Below are 20,782 nucleotides of genomic sequence, written 5' to 3'. Positions count from 1 at the left end.
CACTATTTCGTTGAAATGCAATAATGGGAACCATTGAGTATCCATCTGATTATCAGTTTTTGACCATTATATCGTTTCTATTGTCCAACCATTAACAGAGAGATAGTAGTTTGAGTCAAGTATTCATACATTATTGAAATGATTCAGGTAAATTTTTCAGACTTAAAGTATTGTTTTCTAACTTGTGGAGACCCAACCGAAATCAGTTACTGTTACCTGAGCACTGCTAACATGAATTTATTATTCCTTAAGTATTTCTTCAATTGCAAAAAACAATTAATGATTTGCCTTAATAACAGCTGTCCTTCAATTATTTAAAAGCAAAAGGATATGTGATGCAATGTTAAGCCCAAGGAAAGATGCAAAATCTACTTACATCCCCTGTCTAATGTAAAGTTCTAAATTAATACATGCAAAGTAGAAATGGGTCCAAACTCATTTGTCTCAACAGCCCCTAAGACAACAGTCATAGATGAATGAGATATTAAACCTTATAACCATCTCATTAAGTTTTAAGATAGTCACTTCATTATTTCCATTGACTGACTGACGGTCATGAAAATATTCCAGCTATTGTCAGGCAAATAATTAAGTCTGCACATTTATGGCATCAATGGAACAAAGAATCTATTGCTAATATGTTGAATAGAGCTGAATCATCATCTTGCTATTATGCATGTGCCTCCATTATTTATACAACATGATCAGCAGTCAAGGAAATATGAAATCAATGAACTAATCCTCAGCAAATTTGTACTTAATATTGCTGTTCAGATTACATGTGCTTGCCAATGATTCAACAATTGTCAAGAAAATAAGATCAATATTAAAGTCAAATAGAGAAAAATAATTTACCAGCAATTTGAATGACAAACGCTATTCCTTTATGTAAAGGCTAGCAATGGCTCACCTTCACATGGTCTCAACACATTTCAAATTGCCATCAACTCAGCCAACTAAAAGAAGCACCGATTAAAAAAAATAATTCCGAGACTGGTCATTACAAGTGAGACCATTTGCAACGGAACCAGGCTGTATTGACTTTCAAGAACGACATCCAACAAAATTTTATATTTGTCAACTAGTATGAAAAAATGTCAATTCCAATGAGTGAGATTGCAAAATTATATTCATATGGCAATTTTAGAAACGAATCGACCATCATTTTGCCTTGAAACGTAATGTACTGCATGATAGAATTGCATTATTCCAGTTCCTACCTATGTCCTCCATTCCTATTATCGATTACATTAACGAGGTAGCATCCCCAGGGATCATTCCAGGGAATATCATCTGCTTCACAAACTTCCACTTTTGTGCAGAACCATATCCATCTGTTGGCGCTAAATCCATTCCCAGTTCAGCGCTGGATCTCACTTCAGGTCCAGCCAACGAAGCGAACGAAAGGCTGCAAGACTAGCTCTCAACCCATTCAATTGAATGGCAAGTCCATGCTGCCCGCCAGCTTGGAGCTCTGGTCAATTTCTCAGCATCTCCCTGTACTGATGCCAGGCTCTTTGCAGCGGGGGGGAAAAAAGGCAAGAAAGGGAATGAGGTGAAGTCCCATGAAAAGGGGCAGCAGTGGGCGGTGGGGTTTGTTGTAGGCAGTGGGCTGGAGGGATGGATGGATGGATGGATGGATGTTGACCCACCACCACCTCCTATCTCCTGGACTCCAGAAACTGTAACAGCCTGCAATGTTGCGAAACCCCCTGACGTCACTCCCAGCATCCTCCGCACAATGGCTTCTGAAAAGAAGCTGGGGGAAAGAATTTTTTTTTAGGCCGTGAAAAATAGAGAAAAATAATTTCCAAAATTTGGGAGGTGGAGATCGCGTGCAAAAACTTATCGGAAAGAGATGCCGAGTCAACGGCGGTGAGTTTGCGCCCATTGCTGGAACGAATAGTGCGGGTTGTGGGGATGAAATTGACTAGTGAAGTGCTGGGAAGTTTGGCTGGGCAGTTTGTATGTGTGTGTGTTTGTGTGTTGTGACTGACTGACTGACTGACTGCAGTGACTCAGTTCGCCTTTCTACTACAAACTCCCAAGTTTTCTTTCTTTTTCTTTTCCCCCGCGGGGGGGAGGCTAACGATTCAAGCCACCCTCCCCTTCAATCTGTCTCAACGCTGTCCAAATCCCACTTGTTGCAATCGTTTTAATTTGCCAGGGATTCTCTTCTTCACCCACCACCACCACCACCCCCCCCCCATCCCCCCTTTGCCAGATCTTCATTTTTTGGTGACTTTTTTTTAATTACGTGATCCAAAAAAAAGTCTTTCGGGGAGTCAGTTTCGTGTTTCCCCGAACTTTATCCTGTGGTGGTTCACGCCGCGCTGTTGAAATGCGGTGCATTTTTTATTGCGGGGAGGGTTTTTGGTGAAGTGAACTTTGCAACGATTCTGAATTGGAAAGTTTTAAACTTTTGAATTTCGTTTGAGGGTCGGTGTGGAGGAGTCGGTAAATATTTCGGTATCGGATGTTTCCCGAATTCTTTGCGCCTCAGGGTTTTATACCCCCTCCACTTCTAAAAGTGGCACGTTATGAAGTTGGTTAACATTAACTAGTTTTTTTGTGTGGCTCATATTACGGTTTTGTTGCTGTGAGTCAGGAGCTGGGAGGTGGTCACGCTGCTGGACTGTGACAAAATACATGTAGATAACTAAAATCTTTCAGAAAAGAAAGTCTCGTTTTGTTTTAAAATGGATAACTATTGCACTTGTTTACTGTCGAGTTGTTGGCGCTGGTTGCATTTCATCGACCATTGCACTCGAGAGATAGAATATTGTCCTGTGTTGTGTGAAAAACTGTTTCGTCGTTACTCCAGTGTGTGTAGTAACACGTGAGGTCGTTTAGTTGTAAGGGCAACCAAAGAGAAATGGGGGCATTTAAAGATAGTATTTCTTAAGTCGTTTGTCTGTTAAAAGTTAAATATTTAGTTTTCAGCTATTGCAAATATTGATGAAACGCAGTGGAACCCGCGTTGTGCTTGTTTGAAGCTTAAAGCTTAGAAATAAGCACTTTAATCTGTTCCTTGAAATAATGTTGATAATTATTCTTACAAGATGAGCGCTTTTGTAACGATTGGGTTCAGTTCAGTGTTGTAATTTCAAGAATTTGAGTAATAGGAGTCACTTACTTTTCTTTTGTGTATGTCATCTTAGTTATGTGTCTAATATTATCAGAACTAGTTATGTTTAAACGTTTTTCTGAAGGGACAAGTTTATTTTCCCACTTACATAATTGAAGATATTCCTGAGGCACACCTGGAAGAATGAATATGTACATGTTGACATGGCAGTCTGAACATTTACATCTCTTGTAGCAACCAATACGTTGGGCTAAATGTGTCTACCCTCTGACAAAAAGAGTGATGGCAAGCTATGTCTTGTTAAACATCATCAGTTTATTTGTATCAGATGTTTACTATTTGCATAGGATATAACATGCTAGATTGTTTGTGTTATTTATTAAAGCAAAACAATGCATTAGCCTTGGAAGAGACATGAAATGCAAATTATTATGTCAAATGTTGAAATTTAGAAATGCATGCATTAATTTATATTAGATTTTTACAACTTGAATATTCTAATGTTAATGCTAATCTCCATTAATTCAATAGTTGAAGTAGTGAAGTTTTTTGTGTGTGTGTATATATATATATATATATATATATAGCTTGAAAGTTGAGAATTGCAATACAAAGTTCAGTTTAAAACTAGTTCAACAGTTAGTGCAAAATATTTGCAAACATCAGAGAAGGTGATGTTCCACATCATAGTTTGAGTTTAACTTAACCAAAATTTCAGTTCAAGACTCTAGAAGTGAGTTGTTTGTAGTATGCCGAGATAAAGCTGGAGGTTTGCATTAACTCGAAGCAATGATGAAAACATAAAATGAAGCAGACAGTTAATGTATGCTGCATTCAGAAGAGAAATAGTCAGTTGTCAAGGTATCTGCAAAAAACTAAAAATTGTAAGTTGAAAATCTGATGCGACTATTAGAAATATTAAAATTGTATCAAAAGATGTATTGTTTGATTTCTTCAGTATTTTAGGACATTGAGTTGTGTTAAATTATTTTATTTGTAGTTCTTAAATTGCTAAAAGTTGAAACTTGTTACACGTTTCTTTTTGCTGCAGAGTTGACATGGTGTGTTTTATATGTTGAGTTTCACCTGTTTCAGAATAATTCTTTGTGCTCTTTTATCTTTAAAATATTATGGAGTGTAAAACAGTTTGTTTAGACTACTGCTTACCATTTACAAAGAAAAATCTGACAATTAAATACGCTTCAAAAATAATTAATCTTGTACCTCCATTGATAAGAGAACTTATTAAATTGTAAAATTTGGTTTGATGCTTCGATTTAAATGAATCTTATTAAAATACTTGGACAATTTCTTCAGTGAAAATTGTAGAGAAACTATCCAGTCCTTTAAAATATGAAAGATTAGGTTTTAATTGGAGCAAATCTACTGAAGAAATGTGAGTATGTGTGAGGGTCAAATTGAATAAAAATTTGATTAACTTTGAACTGTGAAGACACTCTACCTCTGTTATGAAATTTTGATGCTTTTCTAGCATGATGTTAATGTTATGGTAATAACTCAATTTTCTGTAAAAAAAAATCAATTTTAGATTAAATTCTACATCTAGTAATTGCAAGAATAAAGGCAAACATTTTATAAATTTGAATAAAGCACCATAGTCTATTTTAAATTACCCATTACTTGTATTGTAATTATTTCTTAGAAAAGCTTTTAACGGAATTTTCATTTTTGTGTATAATTATTTTCAGTTCATATATGCCTGGCTGTTAGGGTGTTATTGTATAAACTATGCTACATAAAAACAAACTATGGAATCTCGGTATATTTTTAAACTTTTTACAAAATTATTGTTGAAAGTGAGTTTGTGATGGATGAAACACATTTTGAGCTGCTTTTCTAACACAATTACAGCAATGAAAGATGCAAAGAGATTTCTCTGTAAATATGGTTTCATGTTTCACAAACAAAGTTAAGAATCAGTAATTGGTACCCTGTACTTATTTTCCTGTTAGTAAATTTGAAAAACTGTTGGTGTAGCACATGTTTGTGAGGTGTAACTTTTATTGACATTGACTTTTTGCAATCAGGAGAGAGCTGACAATATAAATTATTTTGATTTTTCTTTTAAAAGAATCTTGGTATATAACAAGCACTTGAACATTTCTTAGTCACTTTTGGTAGATAGAAAATATGAAGCATTCTCAAAAGCATGGAAATAATTGTTGAAGTGTATTTAAAGATGAACAAAAGTAATTTGCTCATCTTGTGACAATGAGAGGATGGGGTCACAGAAGGAAATAGTGCTAGAAATTTATGTTTTAACGTATTTGTCTGGATTCTTCATTTGCTTCTTCATTTTATTTTTGAGATTTTCTCTTTTTGTTTCTGGTGTTTGGATACATCTGTGAATGAAAACTTAGAGTTGTGGGAAATAGATCTAAGTGTTTGATTTAAATTTTAAAGTTCACCATTTTAAAAATATGTATTTTTTTAGGGAAAAAAGTTGTTTGTGTCAAGTAGATATCTCTTAAGTGCAGTTTTGTAAAAATAGGATTATCTTGGATTTTATTCTCCATTGAAATAAGTCAAGAATTAGTGAAAGAGTTCAAGTATTATTTCTGTATTGAATTGAAAAAAGTTCATTCTTCAATTTGCCATATGTAGTATAAAATAAATAAAAATATATTTTTTGTAACTATATGCTTTATATATCTTGCATGTTAACTGTTGAATTGAAAATAATTGTCTGAAATGTTATTTCTAAACACACCTGCCTTGATGTGTAAATTGGAATTGGATTCCTTGTTAAAGTTACAGGGAATTTGGCTGAACTTGACCATTGAAGTTCAATGTTGAGATTCTTGAAAATGTGTTTTGAAATTTCTTTTAGAACTTCTGCTACAGGTAGAACTGAAGAGGTTACTATTTTGTTTCCAGAAAATTTGAACCTTGTATTCAAACAAATTTATCTATAGTTTTGTTGATATGATGCAGGATATGACACAACAATTTTTAAAATAATGTTTAAAGGTAGAATGCAGCAGTCTATCTCCAATTTCTGTTCTAGCACCTTTATATCATCTGAAATTACCTTAGACAGTGAAAGAGACTTATCTATAAATTGATTGCTGACAATCCAAGCTATCAAGACTTGTAAGAGGAAGATTGTGTCTTTAGCTAGATACCAGCAATTATCTTCAAATGCACAAAAGATTAGTTAAGCTCTGTAATGCATGTTATCAGGCAGATTAGTATTCCAGATCCCTGAAAATGTGTTTTGCTGTGAATCACTTTGCTGGAAATTGACTAAGATCATGTGTGTTGAGATTGTAGACTTGTGTTGTAAGAGGATGTGTTTTGAGTCTGATTGTTTTCTCCCAGCAAAGTAGTTTGTGGATTCTTCTTTCAGTTTGAAGTAGTTGACATTGTGTCACGAAGAAAATATGCATGATCATAAAACAAATCAATTGAAATGGTGTTTCTTTAGATTGCCTACTATGACAATATTTTGGGGAGAGTTTTTGCTCTCCAAATTAGGCAGTTTGTTTAAAGCTTTCAGTCAATTTAGGAATAATTATACAACCTAGGAAAATATCCAGTAGCCTGTCGGTAACTTCACATTGATCATTTTCCAAATGAAATTGTAAAAAGGTGATTAGTTACTAAGTTGTGCCACTTGGAGAGTACGTTTCACAGGAATTGAAGTTTTCAACAGATATAGGCAACAATACAGCAAAATATTTTTAAACTGCATTTTTAGCGATTCAAGAAACAATTGGATGCATTTAAAATTTAACATAATCTTATTTCCATGGTGTAATTCATTCTTTGTGAAGTCTTTGGTCTTTTTTGAACGAACGAATGCAATGCTTTCTAACTGCACATTTGTTTGTCCATTCAGTCGTTCATACTATAGTATTATCTGACTTTTATGTAGCCCTGCTTTGTATTTCTATACATTTTTTTTTCTAATAGATCTTTTTCATGAATCTAGCTGGAGCTTTAGTGAAACTAAGCTTCAAATTTTCAATCTGCAACTCAGAAATGAGATTGAGATCACTCGGAGAAGGTTTTTTTTTAATTTCAGAAGACTCTTTGTACACCTTTTAACATAAAAATTCATTAGTTTTATTAGCAAAAATTATTAAGGAGCGTGAAGTACATCTTCTGTATGTTAAAGAAACATTAATGCTATTCTTGGATTTTGTAATATTTGAAGATTTACTTGAAAATTATAGAGGGACGTTATTATTAAATTGAAAGGAAACATTCACATAGTTATAGCAAATAAACTGCCCAAACCTTTAAGTCAATGCCACCTAAAATCTTTTGATATTTGTCACTTCTAAAATGTAAATGATTTGTTGCTGACTTGACATAATGAAATAAACAGACCTATACTTAAAGCACTTTTAGTATAAAGGATCTGACCATGTATTAGCCTGAAATGATGGGAGGATTTGAAGAATTTTCTGTAATTGCTATTGTTTGTTTGATGAGACTCTCGCTAAAGTGGTAATTTTTCAGCAAGACCTCCAGAAAAACTTAAAATACTGTTAAGATGTTACATTTTGGAACAAGCTACGGTAAAAGCATTTCGGAAATTGTACCCTTGTATTACCTACATGTATAGTTTTGGTGTCAAAACTTCCCAAATGTTTCAGGATTCTTTTTAAGAAGCTTTCTTACTTAGTCACATTTGAAACTGTTGATTCTTGCTTCCCTTTAAAATTTGCTACAAGGTTGCTTCTGACATGTTTCCTTCAGCATTTTCCCCCTGCCCACCCCTCCACAAAATACTCTCTTAAAAAATTAGCAATTTGTATTTGTAACAGTTTTGCAATGAAGTAACACCTTTTTGAACAACTTGCTTCTCTCCATATCTGTCCAATAACATTGTCTGATTCTTTTCTGCTTCCCACACTGAGTTGTGTAATTACCATTTTTAATTTTCTTCTGTAAGACCCAGTATTGTAAAAGGGAGAGAGGGTGGATATCCTATGATTAAATGCCACTTGCAGAAATGGCACTTGTTCTTAAAAGGGCAGGGACTCTCATCAACATCAGAGGGAGTGCCTGAGAATGGTTCATCTGGCCAGTGTGTACTGTTTCCTGTGGTATAACATTGTAAAATGGAACTTTCACATGGCATGATACTAATTTTCTGAAAACCATTGTTCAATAAATTAATTTCTGTATGTCCAAAACAAGATTCAGGACATTTGCAAGCTGCAGTTACAATGATGGTGGATTGTACGAATAATTCATTTAACTTGTTATTTACATTTAAGGTCAAGTACGGCACATGAATTTTATAGAATTAGTAGAAATTGCAGTAGTAAGGAACTATTTGGTTTAACATGCCCCAGTGTAGACTGTAGCTCTTTGGTACATTCCCTACTAATCCCATTTGTTTGTTTGTTTTTAGATTCATCCAATTAATTAACTGATTTCCTTTTAAATGATAAGTAATTTAAAAAATCCAAGTTGAAATAATATATTTGATCTAGAACTGTTGGCAAAGAGAAAAGGTAGCAGAATCTTTTAGATGAAAACCCTATCCTGAACTGTCTGCCTTGTCTCTGTGCAGATGCTGATAGACCCAATGTTTCTCTTTTATGATTTTTCTTTCTAAATTAAATGATTGTCTCTGCCTCTTTCTTAAAAGCCAGTGCGAAAGCATTCCATATTTTTACAATCCTTTGCATTGAAAAAGAGGATTTGTGCCACTTTGTTCTTTTGTTCTCTGAGTAATTGTGTCATTGTCTTCTTGCAATCAACTTATGAATAAGTGAAACTATATCTTTTTAATTATAAACTTCCTGAAAAGGTTTTTTTTTGTTGAGCATCTTATTTAGATTTCTGACTTTATTCATGCTTCCGTGGAATAAGTGGTGCAAACTTCATCACAACTAAAATTGCTAAATCCTAGAAATATTCTAACAAATCTTTTACTCATAATATTCAAATAACTGGGTTACACTCAATATAGATATAATATTTTGCTTCAATTCATGTATGAGCCTTGGGTATGGGTCTGTGGATCATTTCATCTCTTAAATACTGGTGTTTATGATAAGTTGTGTGAAAATATAATTAAATTTATGTAATTTTAACTTAATGTCGAAACACTTCAGCTTTTATTATGTTCAGGGATTCTACTTAAACCTGTTCTGTTTCCAAGAAAACAATTTCCGGGATACACCCTTTAGATTTGTTTCTCTAATTGTAAACATATTGATATGGATGTTATTTGCGTGTTACATGTAGATGTGTATATGTAGAATCAAACCTTCCAACACTTAATTTTGCATGATTCCAGGGTATTTCCTCAAGTATGCTACCAAGAATATTGCATGTGATGTTAACCAGAGAGCAGAAAGGCTACTTGGTGATGGAGATTGGAGAGTAGTTACAGTAGTTGAACTTGTAGAGTATTTTGTTTGTGAAAGACTCAAGCACTTGAATATCATTAGACACACAAAGAAAGAACTGTATTTGTAAAATTTATAGATGTGAAAATAGTTGAATTTTGTGGTGAAAAGTTTCATTGAAAACTTCCCACAGAAACTGTTAATCAAAATTGCCTCAGGATTGCAATTTTCAAGGCATCCTGATGATCAGTTATCAATAAATTTTGGGAAGCTGAGTATCTTATCAGAGCTAGAACTTGACTAGATTTCTAGCATGTGTTAAACAATTATCAAACTGAAACAGTCCACATGTTATGACTGGTAATATTCACAGACAAATGTTTAATATGTTCTCTATTTTATCAGAACAATTCAACTTACTTCAAAAAGTGTTCACATCAGGAATTTGGGAAATCACATAATACTTCTGCTCGGTGTGGTTTTTCAACTTGGAAACTATTTTAAAAAGTTAGAAACATTTTTTAAAAAAATTGTGTTTTGCTTGGCAAATGAGAGAGTGACAAGACAAAGCATCATAGATGCATGTTCCAGAAAAATGCTTCGTTCTAATAGTCATGCATTTTCTCATTTCTCATCTTTCTTGCTAGTGAAATGCAAGAAAACATTAGATGCTATGTTAGATACAAGACGCCTTAATTTATAAACTTGTAATTTTTTTTAACGGGATATGGACATCACTGGCTAGAATAGCATTTGCTGCTCCATCCCTTGCTGCCCTTGAGTAGATGCTGGTGAACTGCCTTTATAAACTGCATTTTGTGTAGGTAGACCCACAATGCTCTGAGGGAGGATATTCCATGATTTTGATCCAGTCACACTGAAGTAATGGCAATATACTTTCTAGTCAAGATGGTGTGTGGCTTGGAGGGGAGCTTGCAAGTGCTGGTATTCCCAACTATTTGCTGTGATTGTGTTTGTGGGTGGAAATGGTAATTAGTTTGGGAGATGCTATCTGGTTAATCTTAGTGAATTTCTGCTGTGCATCTTGCAGATGGTATACATTCCACTACCAATGCTCAGTAGTGGCACGTTTGTGAAGATTTGTGCTGTGTTCACCAGAACAAGCTTTTGTTCATAAGCACACGTTTAAAGCTTCTGTGTAGTGTATCAATTGTGTGTTTGGCATGCCCACACTCACTCTCAGTAATCTGCTAAGGATTCGTGATATCAAGCCTCCAGGCTTGCTTGCAATTTGACTGTTTTTTAAACTGAAGCTGCATTATGTTTAAAATATATAGGCTGGGAAGATACCCCAACACTTGAAAGGACATGGGAAATAAAATTAGGTTAATATGTCTGCCAGTACTATTGTATCAGTAATTATTTATCATAAACTTTAAAGGCAGTTTTACAAATGAGGTTTCATCATAGACCATTTTGCAGCTCTGTAGTTGTAATGTGAACACTGCCTCAATCTGGGGTGTTGGTTCAGTCAACAATGGGAATGGAACAGCAGGAAAGTTTCACCATTTTTAAATGCTGGATATTGTTCCAATTTTCACATTGCATTTGTAGAATGCAAAACTGCTTCAGAGAAAAGCTGAATTTGGTCCATCCTGAAATAGTTCACCTAAGGAGATATTACAGATCTCTGGAGTTCTAATCTTTGACAGAGCAAATGGAATTTAGGCAAAGTTGTCTTCTCTTCAATATAGCTAGAAGATGGAGATTGTTAACAAAATCCATTAATTCCTAAAAGGGTTGGAGAAAAGGAATATTGTAGGGTATGAGGACCAAATAGAAGAAGCCTAGGATTAGACAAAGCAGTTTACATGGAAAATATACTAGCACAAGCCAGACGGAACAAATGGTTTACTTTTTTTTCGCTGTTAGATTCTGTAATATAGTATTTGTCATTTTTTTTGGTCATTAAAATGAGGAATGCAGCATTAATCTCAAGTCACAAATAACTAGTTGGAAGCAGGGTCAAACTGTTACTGCTATTGTCCTTTTCTCAATATTTTTGAAGCATGAGCAGTTTTTGTGCAATCTGTTCATCTTGTTCACTTAAAAGAAAATGAGTGGTTAGATTTTGGCTAAATTAATTTCAGATTTAAATGTCACCTCTAATAAAATTTAAATCTTGAACTGAAAAGTAAAAGAATAGTGCTTGACCCACTGCTGCTACTCAGCCCTTCAGTCATTTTTTTCACCCGAATTAATTGTTTGTGAATGTATTTGATTATACAAAGTTTGAAATATTTTGTTGAAGATGTCAAAAACATCATTTATGCACCATATAGTTAGAAACAGCATGCTACATGACAGTATGTAAGACCTAATGAATTATAACATAAAGATAAGTGATCAATGAAAGTTGACAGTATTTGGTACAATTTCTAATTGTCTCTGTATGAGTTTCAGACTTAAACATCCAATATCTCACCTACGGGTTGAGAGGGAATAGTTGGGTTTGAAAGAAGTGTGTAGTGATGAGTTTGAAGAAGTTTCTTTTGGGGTATTCGGTGTTTCTGCACCATTGTTGATGGTTGATCATCAGTCACAATGCTCTTAGTCTCTGGAATTCCTTACTTACATCCTATTGTCTAGCCATCACCTTTTTCTACCTTAATGAATAAACTCAAAAGCTTTATCTTTCCTGGTCCTTTTGAATCTTCTGCAATCCTTTTTCACATTCTGTTGAGAGCTCACTATTTTGTGCTTTATAATTTGAGATGGTCATTTTAAAACATATAGTCAGATTAAAGCATTTAACCTATCCATAAAGTGATCATTAATGGAAAAGAATTGTGGATTACAAACGATTGAAATGCATGCATTTATTCGAAAATACATGTGCCTGCTATTCAGTGCATTGCATCTGACATACCTTATTTTTCCAGTAAAATATTAGCCTTCATTTTGTGACAGCAATGACAGAAACTGGTCTGTGTTCAGCAGCATTACTCCTTTTGGTGTAAACTAACAGAAACTTCTGGAGTTGCCAAATGTGCATTTAAATGTGGATGTTCAGAACTGTTACCAATAATTATGCATTTTCCTATAGAGAGTACTGTTTATGTTTTTGCCCCCACCCGAGATTGTGATCTATTAGAAATGATCAAGTTTACATGAGTTTCTACTCTTTGATATCTGGCATTTTAATGCTGTATTATGTTTTTATATGTATATTGCTAATTATCCTCAACGGAGCTGAAAGTGTAGTTTTATGTTTTAGTGATGAACTTTCTCCTTCATAGTAAATTGCATGTTTAAAAATATTGGGTTTGTTTTGCTTGGGCTGTTATCCAATCCCATATGCAATCCCACTCAATTTAAAAAAAATCCATTTTAATTTTTTAAAGTTTTGGACTCTGATCTCCAATATCTGCAGTCCTCACTTTATCTCCGCTTTTATTTTCAGTTTCTGAACGGCTTATGCCTGAAATGTCGAATCTCCTGTTCCTTGGATGCTGCCTGACCTGTTGCGCATTTTCAGCAGTTGCTATTTGAACACCCTGCTTGATCTTACTGTTGCTGGACATCTGTAGACCACTTAACTTGGTATTGGATTAAAGTCACATCAAAGGATGTGGCTCACTAGATCTTTGAAAAGCTTTCTTTGACATCATTGGGAAGTGTTGTTTGGCTGTTGACTGCCACTGTCTCGCCTGTTATTTCTTTCTCCCTAATTAACAGAAATTGTACGCTTAACTCTAATTATAGACTATATCATTTTCAGGGTTCTACAGGTGATTTGCATCAGAGAAGGTTTCATTTTACTGAATGAAGAGGGCTATTATGGTGCAGTGATAGTGTCCCTACCTCTGAATCAGGAGGCCTGGCTTCAAGTTCCATCTGATCCAGAAGTGTGTTATAGCATCACTGAACAGATTGATTTAGGAATTAGCTTTTACTTAAGCAGGGTAAAAGTGATACATCCTTGGTTTGTTTATTTGTTTTTGTTTTCTGAACAACATTTTTGTATTTTTTTTATCATTTCAAATGGAAACCAGATTGGTTGTCCTTGAGTTACAGACAGGGCTAAATTTCCAATACTTGGACAACAGCCCTGAGCTCACCTCTCACTTATGTCACTCCTTCATGTTTCTTTATGAGTTCATCTTTTTCATAAGACCCATGTCTTTTCTCTTGACTGTATTCTCATGAAACTGGTGACTACTTACCTCTCTCTCCTGGCCTCCATGTTAGATGATATTGATTCTCTTTGTTCAGGCATTGTCACTTGATTTTCTTTAATCATGTCCCCTCCCTTCTCAAAGAAACAGACCTTGACACACTGTACTTGCAAATCATCGCCGCTTAGTTAACTTCCTACCCTTCCCCACGTCCTTTAGAACCTGCTGTTGTCTTCTAATCCAGACCCATCTTTCCTGGAACCTCATGATTCAGACACTTCAATCAGGTTTCAAACCCTGTCGCAGTACCAAATTGTTGCTCAGGTCTGTTCAAATTTGGAATGATGACTGTGACAAAAGTAAACTTGCCTGAATTCTTTGACATGATTGATCACACGGTTCTCTGCGAAGATTTTCAGCTGGGTTGGACTGCTTCTTCCTGGGTGTGTTCTTATCCTCTAATCGTAGTCTAAAAGAATTATTTTCAATGGCTTCTCTTCCTGGTCCTGCATTGTTAATTTAGTGGCTTCACAATGATTTGTCATTGGACTACTCCTATTTGTCATCTCTGTAGGACTTCTTGCTATGCTCATTTTTGCCTGTATAATAGCACCCAACTTTACCTCACCACCACCTTGCTTGCTAAATTTTGTTCGACTGCTTATTGAATATCCAATAGAAGATGATGTGAAATTTCCTCTAGTTAGATATTGACAGACTGAGTAATTGTGGTCAATACTGCTTTAAACTTTGATCACTAATTACCAAGTTCATCCCTCCCCTGACAGGTTTTTTTCAGATTAAATAAGATTGTTCGCAACTTTTGTGTCATATATGACCTCAGGATGATCTTTTGATCATGTTACACTTATTTATAGTGTTACAGAAATTCACCCTGTATCAGCTCTGCTTCTGCTAAAGCACTCTTCTTTCACTTCATTAGTTATCTACTTAGTTTGAGTTTGAATTTTGGAGATAATTTCATATGTTAAACTGTGTCATTGCAATGGATACCTTAAACCTACCCAGTTCTCTTCTCCCAACTAACTTGATAGATTGTTGTTGTTGTTCTTCCATCCCCTGTACAGAAAAAAGTGACCTCTCATTTTGCATCAAAGCATACAGCAGAGTAGTAATATTAGAAGAATAAGCTTAAATGCAAATTAATGGCAGTCCTATCAGAAGTCTGTCAATTTACATTCTTGTTGAAAGATCATTAATGTTAAGAAGAAAAATAGCGTGGAATACTTCAACTAAGACTGAGGTGAGGAAAGCCATTCAAGACTCTTGAAGCATGATGTTGACTCACTGAATGCAGGGTAGCAAATCATGCAAGAAAAATCCTTTTGATCTGATTGGAAGGATTCATCTAACAAGAGGGAGTGATGTTTTTGGAAGAGACACCGGTGAAACTGTGTAAAAAGTTGAAAAACAGTCCAGCAAGTACATGGAACAATGAAGGGTCTAAAATTGGTGGACAGTGTGTTGGGGGCAAAATGACATTGCTGGTGAGAATAACAAGGTATTGAAGACTGACCAGACTGTTGAAAGTTCAGAATTCCACCTGCTTTTCTTCTTCTTTAAGATGCGTAAATGGCAATTTTTTTTATTTGTTTGGTTCAGGTTGTGACATGATTTGACATTGGCAGCATTTCTGCTCAAATTCCACATCACACTCGTCTGTTTCTAATTTTTTTTTAAAAAGCTTATTTTAAAGGTAGTGGAGCTGGTGTACAGGATGGACTCTGCAAAACCGCAAATGATAGATGGGGATATTGGGCAACTATTTCAAAAAGCATTTTGAAAATTGCAGTACTGAAGGTTCGCTCTACTCCATTTACATCCCCACTATCTTTTCTGCTAACGGTGTTGACTCAGCTGGAGTCCACGGTCTCCGATAGCAGCAGCAACCTTCTTAGGCTCAATGGCCATTCTTCCTTACACAAACTTACACAATGAATGTGAGCAGATTGTTTGAGCATAAGGATTACCTTACTAGGTCCAATTTTGTCCTTATCTAGAATTTATAACAATGAGCACTTTCTGTTGTGGGTGATTAGATCGTTGTCAAAACAGGAACTATAGTTGGTTTCTCCCTTCCTGAGACTAGGTGCACTAAAGCCAGTTAGAGAAAACGTGTGTTTAGAGAAAATCAGGTACACTGATTTCTATGCAGATATGTTAATTATTTCACATTGTGAAAAGCAATTGAGATGGTAAATTGTCAATGTTATCTCATGATGTAGTTGATTTATACAAAATACTTGGACCATTGTTCAAATAGGGTATTTTCCTAAGTTCAAGGCTTTTGATTCAAATGTGTTGTGTCTTGAATTATAACTTCCTTTTGTTGCCTAAATTTAGTGTGTGAAAAACTGGTGAAAAGATTGGTATCTGTTGTAATTTTCCTTAATTTGAGAATCAGTTGTACCTCCATCATGATCAGCTTATAGTCTGAGGCAAGGCCTTCATGAAGAACCATGTGGTTCAAGGATTGAACCAATACTGTTGATGTTCAAGTATTCTGCACCACATGGTAGTCATTGGGCTAACTGAATCAAACTCCATTTAAATTGTCTTAAACCAGTCTGAGTTGAATTTCCTTTGTGATGGTAGTTTTGCTCCCCCATGTCAAGAATTGGATTAAATAAGAGGTGGAGCTGAGGTGAGAGGCGGGGGGTGGGGTGCAGGGAGGAGAGAGAGAGGAGCTCTTTGCCTCTCATTGATCTAAACCTGTTTGCTTGAATTGTCCAAAGAAATGACAAGTTAAATTTTCCACCTGCTAAACTGTGAATGCGAATCAAGGTTTCTTAATTCAAAGTGTACAAAATTAAATTTCACACAACACCAGGTTAGAGTCCAACCAGTTTATGTGGAAGCAGTAGCTTTCGGAGCACTGCTCCTTCATCAAGTGGTTAAGGAGCAACGCTCAGAAAGCTACTGCTTCCACATAAACTGGTTGGACTATAACCTGGTGTTATGTGATTTTTAATTTTGTAAACCCCAATCCAACACCGGCATCGCCAAATCCTAATTCAAATTGTGGTTTAGTTAATTTAGTCAGACATGCTAAGGGCATGCTCAAAAACTCTTAACATTTGCCTGCATGTGTGTTTTTGATTTTGCCACTGTTTGCCTATTATTTACTTATCTATGCTCACTTAATTCTGAGATCTGCCTGTATTGCTCGCAAGACCGAACTTTTCAATGTGCCTCGGTACACGTGATAATAAGTTCAATTCAAGCGTTTTGACTGGATATGAAGACAAAAGGATGTGGGGTGTACACTTCTGATGTAATCAAATTTTCAGAATTAAACAATTTTTGATCCATGTTACAGTAGATATAAGATCTGCAACAGTTTGTCAATCAAAGTTTAATGTACTAGTCATTCAACTGATTTTGGTGTGCACAGTTGATACCAGCAGTTACTCAAAACTCTAAAGTCCCCAACAAAATGATTACTTTAGATATAAAGCTGGGGATGCTTTTAGTTATTCACTTGAATATTTCACTAACCACTCCTATCTCAACAAACAGACGCACACAAGTTAACAATATTAACATTCCTTTTTGATTTGAATGAAGTTATCTGGATCTGAGGAAAGCTGTTGTTTGATTCTGATCACACAATGCATGTGATTATTGTTTCTCGACCTGTATGCATTGGTCATACTTTTTGGTTGCATTGCATTTTGATTTTTAAAAAAATTACGTGATATGCTGCTTTCAAGAAAAAATGATTAAAATTGTATGATTAGTTTGTTTCTCAAAATTCTACAATAGAAACGGAATATGAAGATTCATATTTAAAAATCACACAGCATCAAGTGGCAATTATCCAAAGATGGAAAGGGAAGTAGTAATCACTGGGCTGAGTGATTATAATAAGGCAGAAATTTAAATAATTTAAGGAAAGATCAGATTTTATTTACAGAATATGGTTACATTGGACTTGTCTATGGCAAATTGTTATTGAGTTCTTTTGAAGGGCAATCATATGGTTGTTTAAATGAAGCAGAATATGAAAACAAAGAAATGTAGATGGTCTGTATATCATCAACACAGGCTTGATGAGCTATTAAAATTTTTTATAGATTACTTACAGTGTGGAAACAGGCCCTTCGGCCCAACAAGTCCACACCGACCCGCCGAAGCGCAACCCACCCATACCCCTGCATTTTCCCCTTACCTAACACTACGGGCAATTTAGCATGGCCAATTCACCTGACCCGCACATCTTTGGACTGTGGGAGGAAACCCACGCAGACTCGGGGAGAACGTGCAAACTCCACACGGTCAGTCGCCTGAGTCGGGAATTGAACCCGGGTCTCAGGCACTGTGAGGCAGCAGTGCTAACCACTGTGCCACCGTGCCACCCACAAATGTAACAACATAGAAACATTCTCTGATTCTGTAAATGACTTGGAAATTTTAGAGACTCCCAAAGGATATTGGGAATCTTGACAGTGCAAGGAGTGCAAAATAAATGTTTTTTTTAAATGTTTTGCTGATCATACAAACTTCTTGACTGAATTTGATACACACTGTTGTCACAGAATAATGATTAGGTAATGTAAAACAAAGAAAACTGAGGTAATTAGTTTAGAGTTTCCATTTGGATATTTTAACAAATATAAGGTGAAGTGGAAAGAGTCCGGTAATCTTTTGAGGACTTGTTAGAGATTGTCATAATAAAGCTTCTGCCCATTATTTCTTTTTAAGTGATGAACATTAATGACATCCGTGAGTGTTGGGGGATTCGGAAACGAAGTGTGAGTTATTGACCCAAGTAATTTGGTGGAATTGATGATTAATGAAGGAAGTTGAATGACCACAGACTAAAGTTAGAAATTTCTGTTGGCAATATCACAAGGCACTTGTATCCTTTTTAAAAGGTGGTCAACCATTTGCATTGAGTGGTTTAACATCCCCGAAAAGAATGGACAGAGGAATTTGATCCATTTACATTTAGTACTTCTAGTACCAAATAGTAGTTTCAAGGCTGTAGTCATCAACCCAGGAGGTATATCAATGACAGATTAAGGTGTCTTCAATCAGAAACATCCATTTGTCATAAAACGAAATAAGGCTACTTTGTGTAAAGGATTTTTAAAAAAAATCTGTTGCATAAATTTGTTTTGCAAGTTAATTAGCACCTTTACAATGTTGGACTCAGTAACTTCCTTCGAGACACTTGTCTAAAAAGGTGCTTTGATATTGCATTAGTGAAGTAGGACTGGTATCACTAGCTCCATCAATAAGACATCAGCATTTGCGAAGTCCAGCATCTGGTCCTCCCTGATACCAAATTGAAGCAGCTCCGAATGCTTTTGTATTTGACTTTGAGCTGATAACTGTTCTTCACTTGGGAAATCTGAGTACTAAATTTGTCTCTGGAAGTTTAGATATTTTGAGTCAGTGATCTTCACATGCATAAACTGTGAGGTTGCTGTGTGGCACACAGGGTCAGGTACTGAATCCATTCATTAGAAATTATGTCCTCTTCTATTTTAGCAAAGGCAGTTAACTTGTATTTTAATCCAGCTGTATTTAAAAGATTACTTAGTAACATCACTTCAAGTCTATAATGTCTGGTGCTGCTGAAACAAAAGCTGGAGATTTAATTATCATTTTTAGCAACTCCGATGTGACAGTGGTGCTCACAAGTGTATTCTGGAAGAAGTGAAAATGTTACATTGCGTTAGGGTGGATAAAAGAAAGATAAGACTGATTGTTGGATCCAAGTCCAATGTATTGCAAGTTTGATGAAATACTATGCACTCTTACTGTTTGAAGATTTTGGCATTTCACTTCTAGTTTGTTAGCACTATTGAACTTCTCTGCCAAGTATGAGGGCTGTTTATGTAGCTTTGTCCTCAACTGCACGTGTCTTGAGTCCAGCGTGACCTGATTGTAGATCTTATTGTAGTTAAAGCATTCTTTGAGATTCAAAGGTTTATTCAGAACTTCATTGAAGCTTATCAGGCACTAATATCTGTACATTTTATTAAAATGCACATCTTCATTCCAAGTGCGCATGGTATAGTTATTTTCCAGGCCCCTTTCCTGCTGAAGTATGTACAGTACATTGAGCTGACAAACAAAACACAAAGGGTAGGGTGATTTGAATAAAACTCCTCAACTAAAAAGCAATGAGATTTGCTGTAATAGACAAACACTCCTATATCCCTCTCGAGGAGCAAAACAGCTGCCAAACATTTGCAAACAGTACTCTTTTGCTGCAAGACAAAGCTCGAGTGACAACTATGAACCGCTTTTGAGGTATGGTGTTGGTAAGGTTTGCTGTCTGATTGAAGGCTCTTTTCTGCTGAGCTTGGTGTGAACACAGACTTAATTGAATGATAAGTGCACTAAGAGAGAAGATGAATAATAGCTAACAATACTGACCCTGTGTGTGGTAGTGGCATCTTGGTCTGTGTCCAATGGTTGCTGCCCTTCTCCAAGAGACTTCTATTATTTTTCGCTCTGCCAGACGGTCAGATGACCTTAACACACCAATAAGCTGCAAGACAGTGATACAAGTTAGCAGTCCCATGTGTTTTGAATGGCTTCAGTTTTGTCAACCTCATTTTGCAACTAGCAAGTAGCAACACAACAATTTTCTAGTTTGAGTGGTTTTATGCCATTTGATTGCTAGCTTTTGCTCTTGCCTGAAGAAGGCTTCATTATCCACTATTGATACAGAGCTGACTGTCTTGGAGGAGTGCCTATTGGCAGTGTGCCTGAAGCTGTACAATCACTGCTGGAGCACATCTGTCGTTGCGTTGCCCTTCTGAGGAGGGTTCCCCAGTTTACTGCTGCAGATTAGCAAACTGAGTTATTGTATCCTGTTTAGAAGAGGAAATGGATTTGTTCTGGGGATGAATTTTAATTAACTTTTTTTATTCAATATGGTTTCTCTCAACATGAACCAAACCTGATAAACAATGAAAAGAAATGGAATTCAGGAAATAACATTGAATTTCTAAATGAATATCTCCATAATTCAATGGAGAACAGGGGAGGGCTTCTCCACCAACTGCATATATACTTGTTGATGCCAGCGAGTGAGTATTTGGAAATGTTTGTATGGATTAATACGTGCGAGATACTGTGTGACCTTTATGAACTGCCCCTGCCCTATATATAAACTAATATCCAGAATCAAAGCTTTTTTCTATCTACAGTTCCAGCCTGACTTGGGTACTAACTTTTGA

At 35.7% G+C, this 20,782-nt stretch overlaps 1 protein-coding gene across 3 annotated transcripts in view; it reads left to right on the top strand.

The window, feature by feature from the left end:
* Positions 1–1,755: 1,755 nt before the first annotated feature.
* The window catches only part of plagl2 (pleiomorphic adenoma gene-like 2), a 133,596-nt gene continuing 114,569 nt past the window's right edge, over positions 1,756–20,782 (top strand). For all 3 annotated transcript variants that reach the window (XM_060836406.1, XM_060836407.1, XM_060836405.1), the window contains exon 1: positions 1,756–1,875. The gene's annotated coding sequence lies outside the window, so the exon portion shown is untranslated. The remainder of the gene's footprint in view (positions 1,876–20,782) is intronic.

The sequence above is a fragment of the Hemiscyllium ocellatum genome, chromosome 15 (assembly GCF_020745735.1).
Source record: "Hemiscyllium ocellatum isolate sHemOce1 chromosome 15, sHemOce1.pat.X.cur, whole genome shotgun sequence".
Taxonomy (NCBI): domain Eukaryota; kingdom Metazoa; phylum Chordata; class Chondrichthyes; order Orectolobiformes; family Hemiscylliidae; genus Hemiscyllium; species Hemiscyllium ocellatum.
The sequence above is the reverse complement of the archived record's forward strand: the minus strand, read 5'-3'. Positions and strand labels throughout refer to the sequence as shown.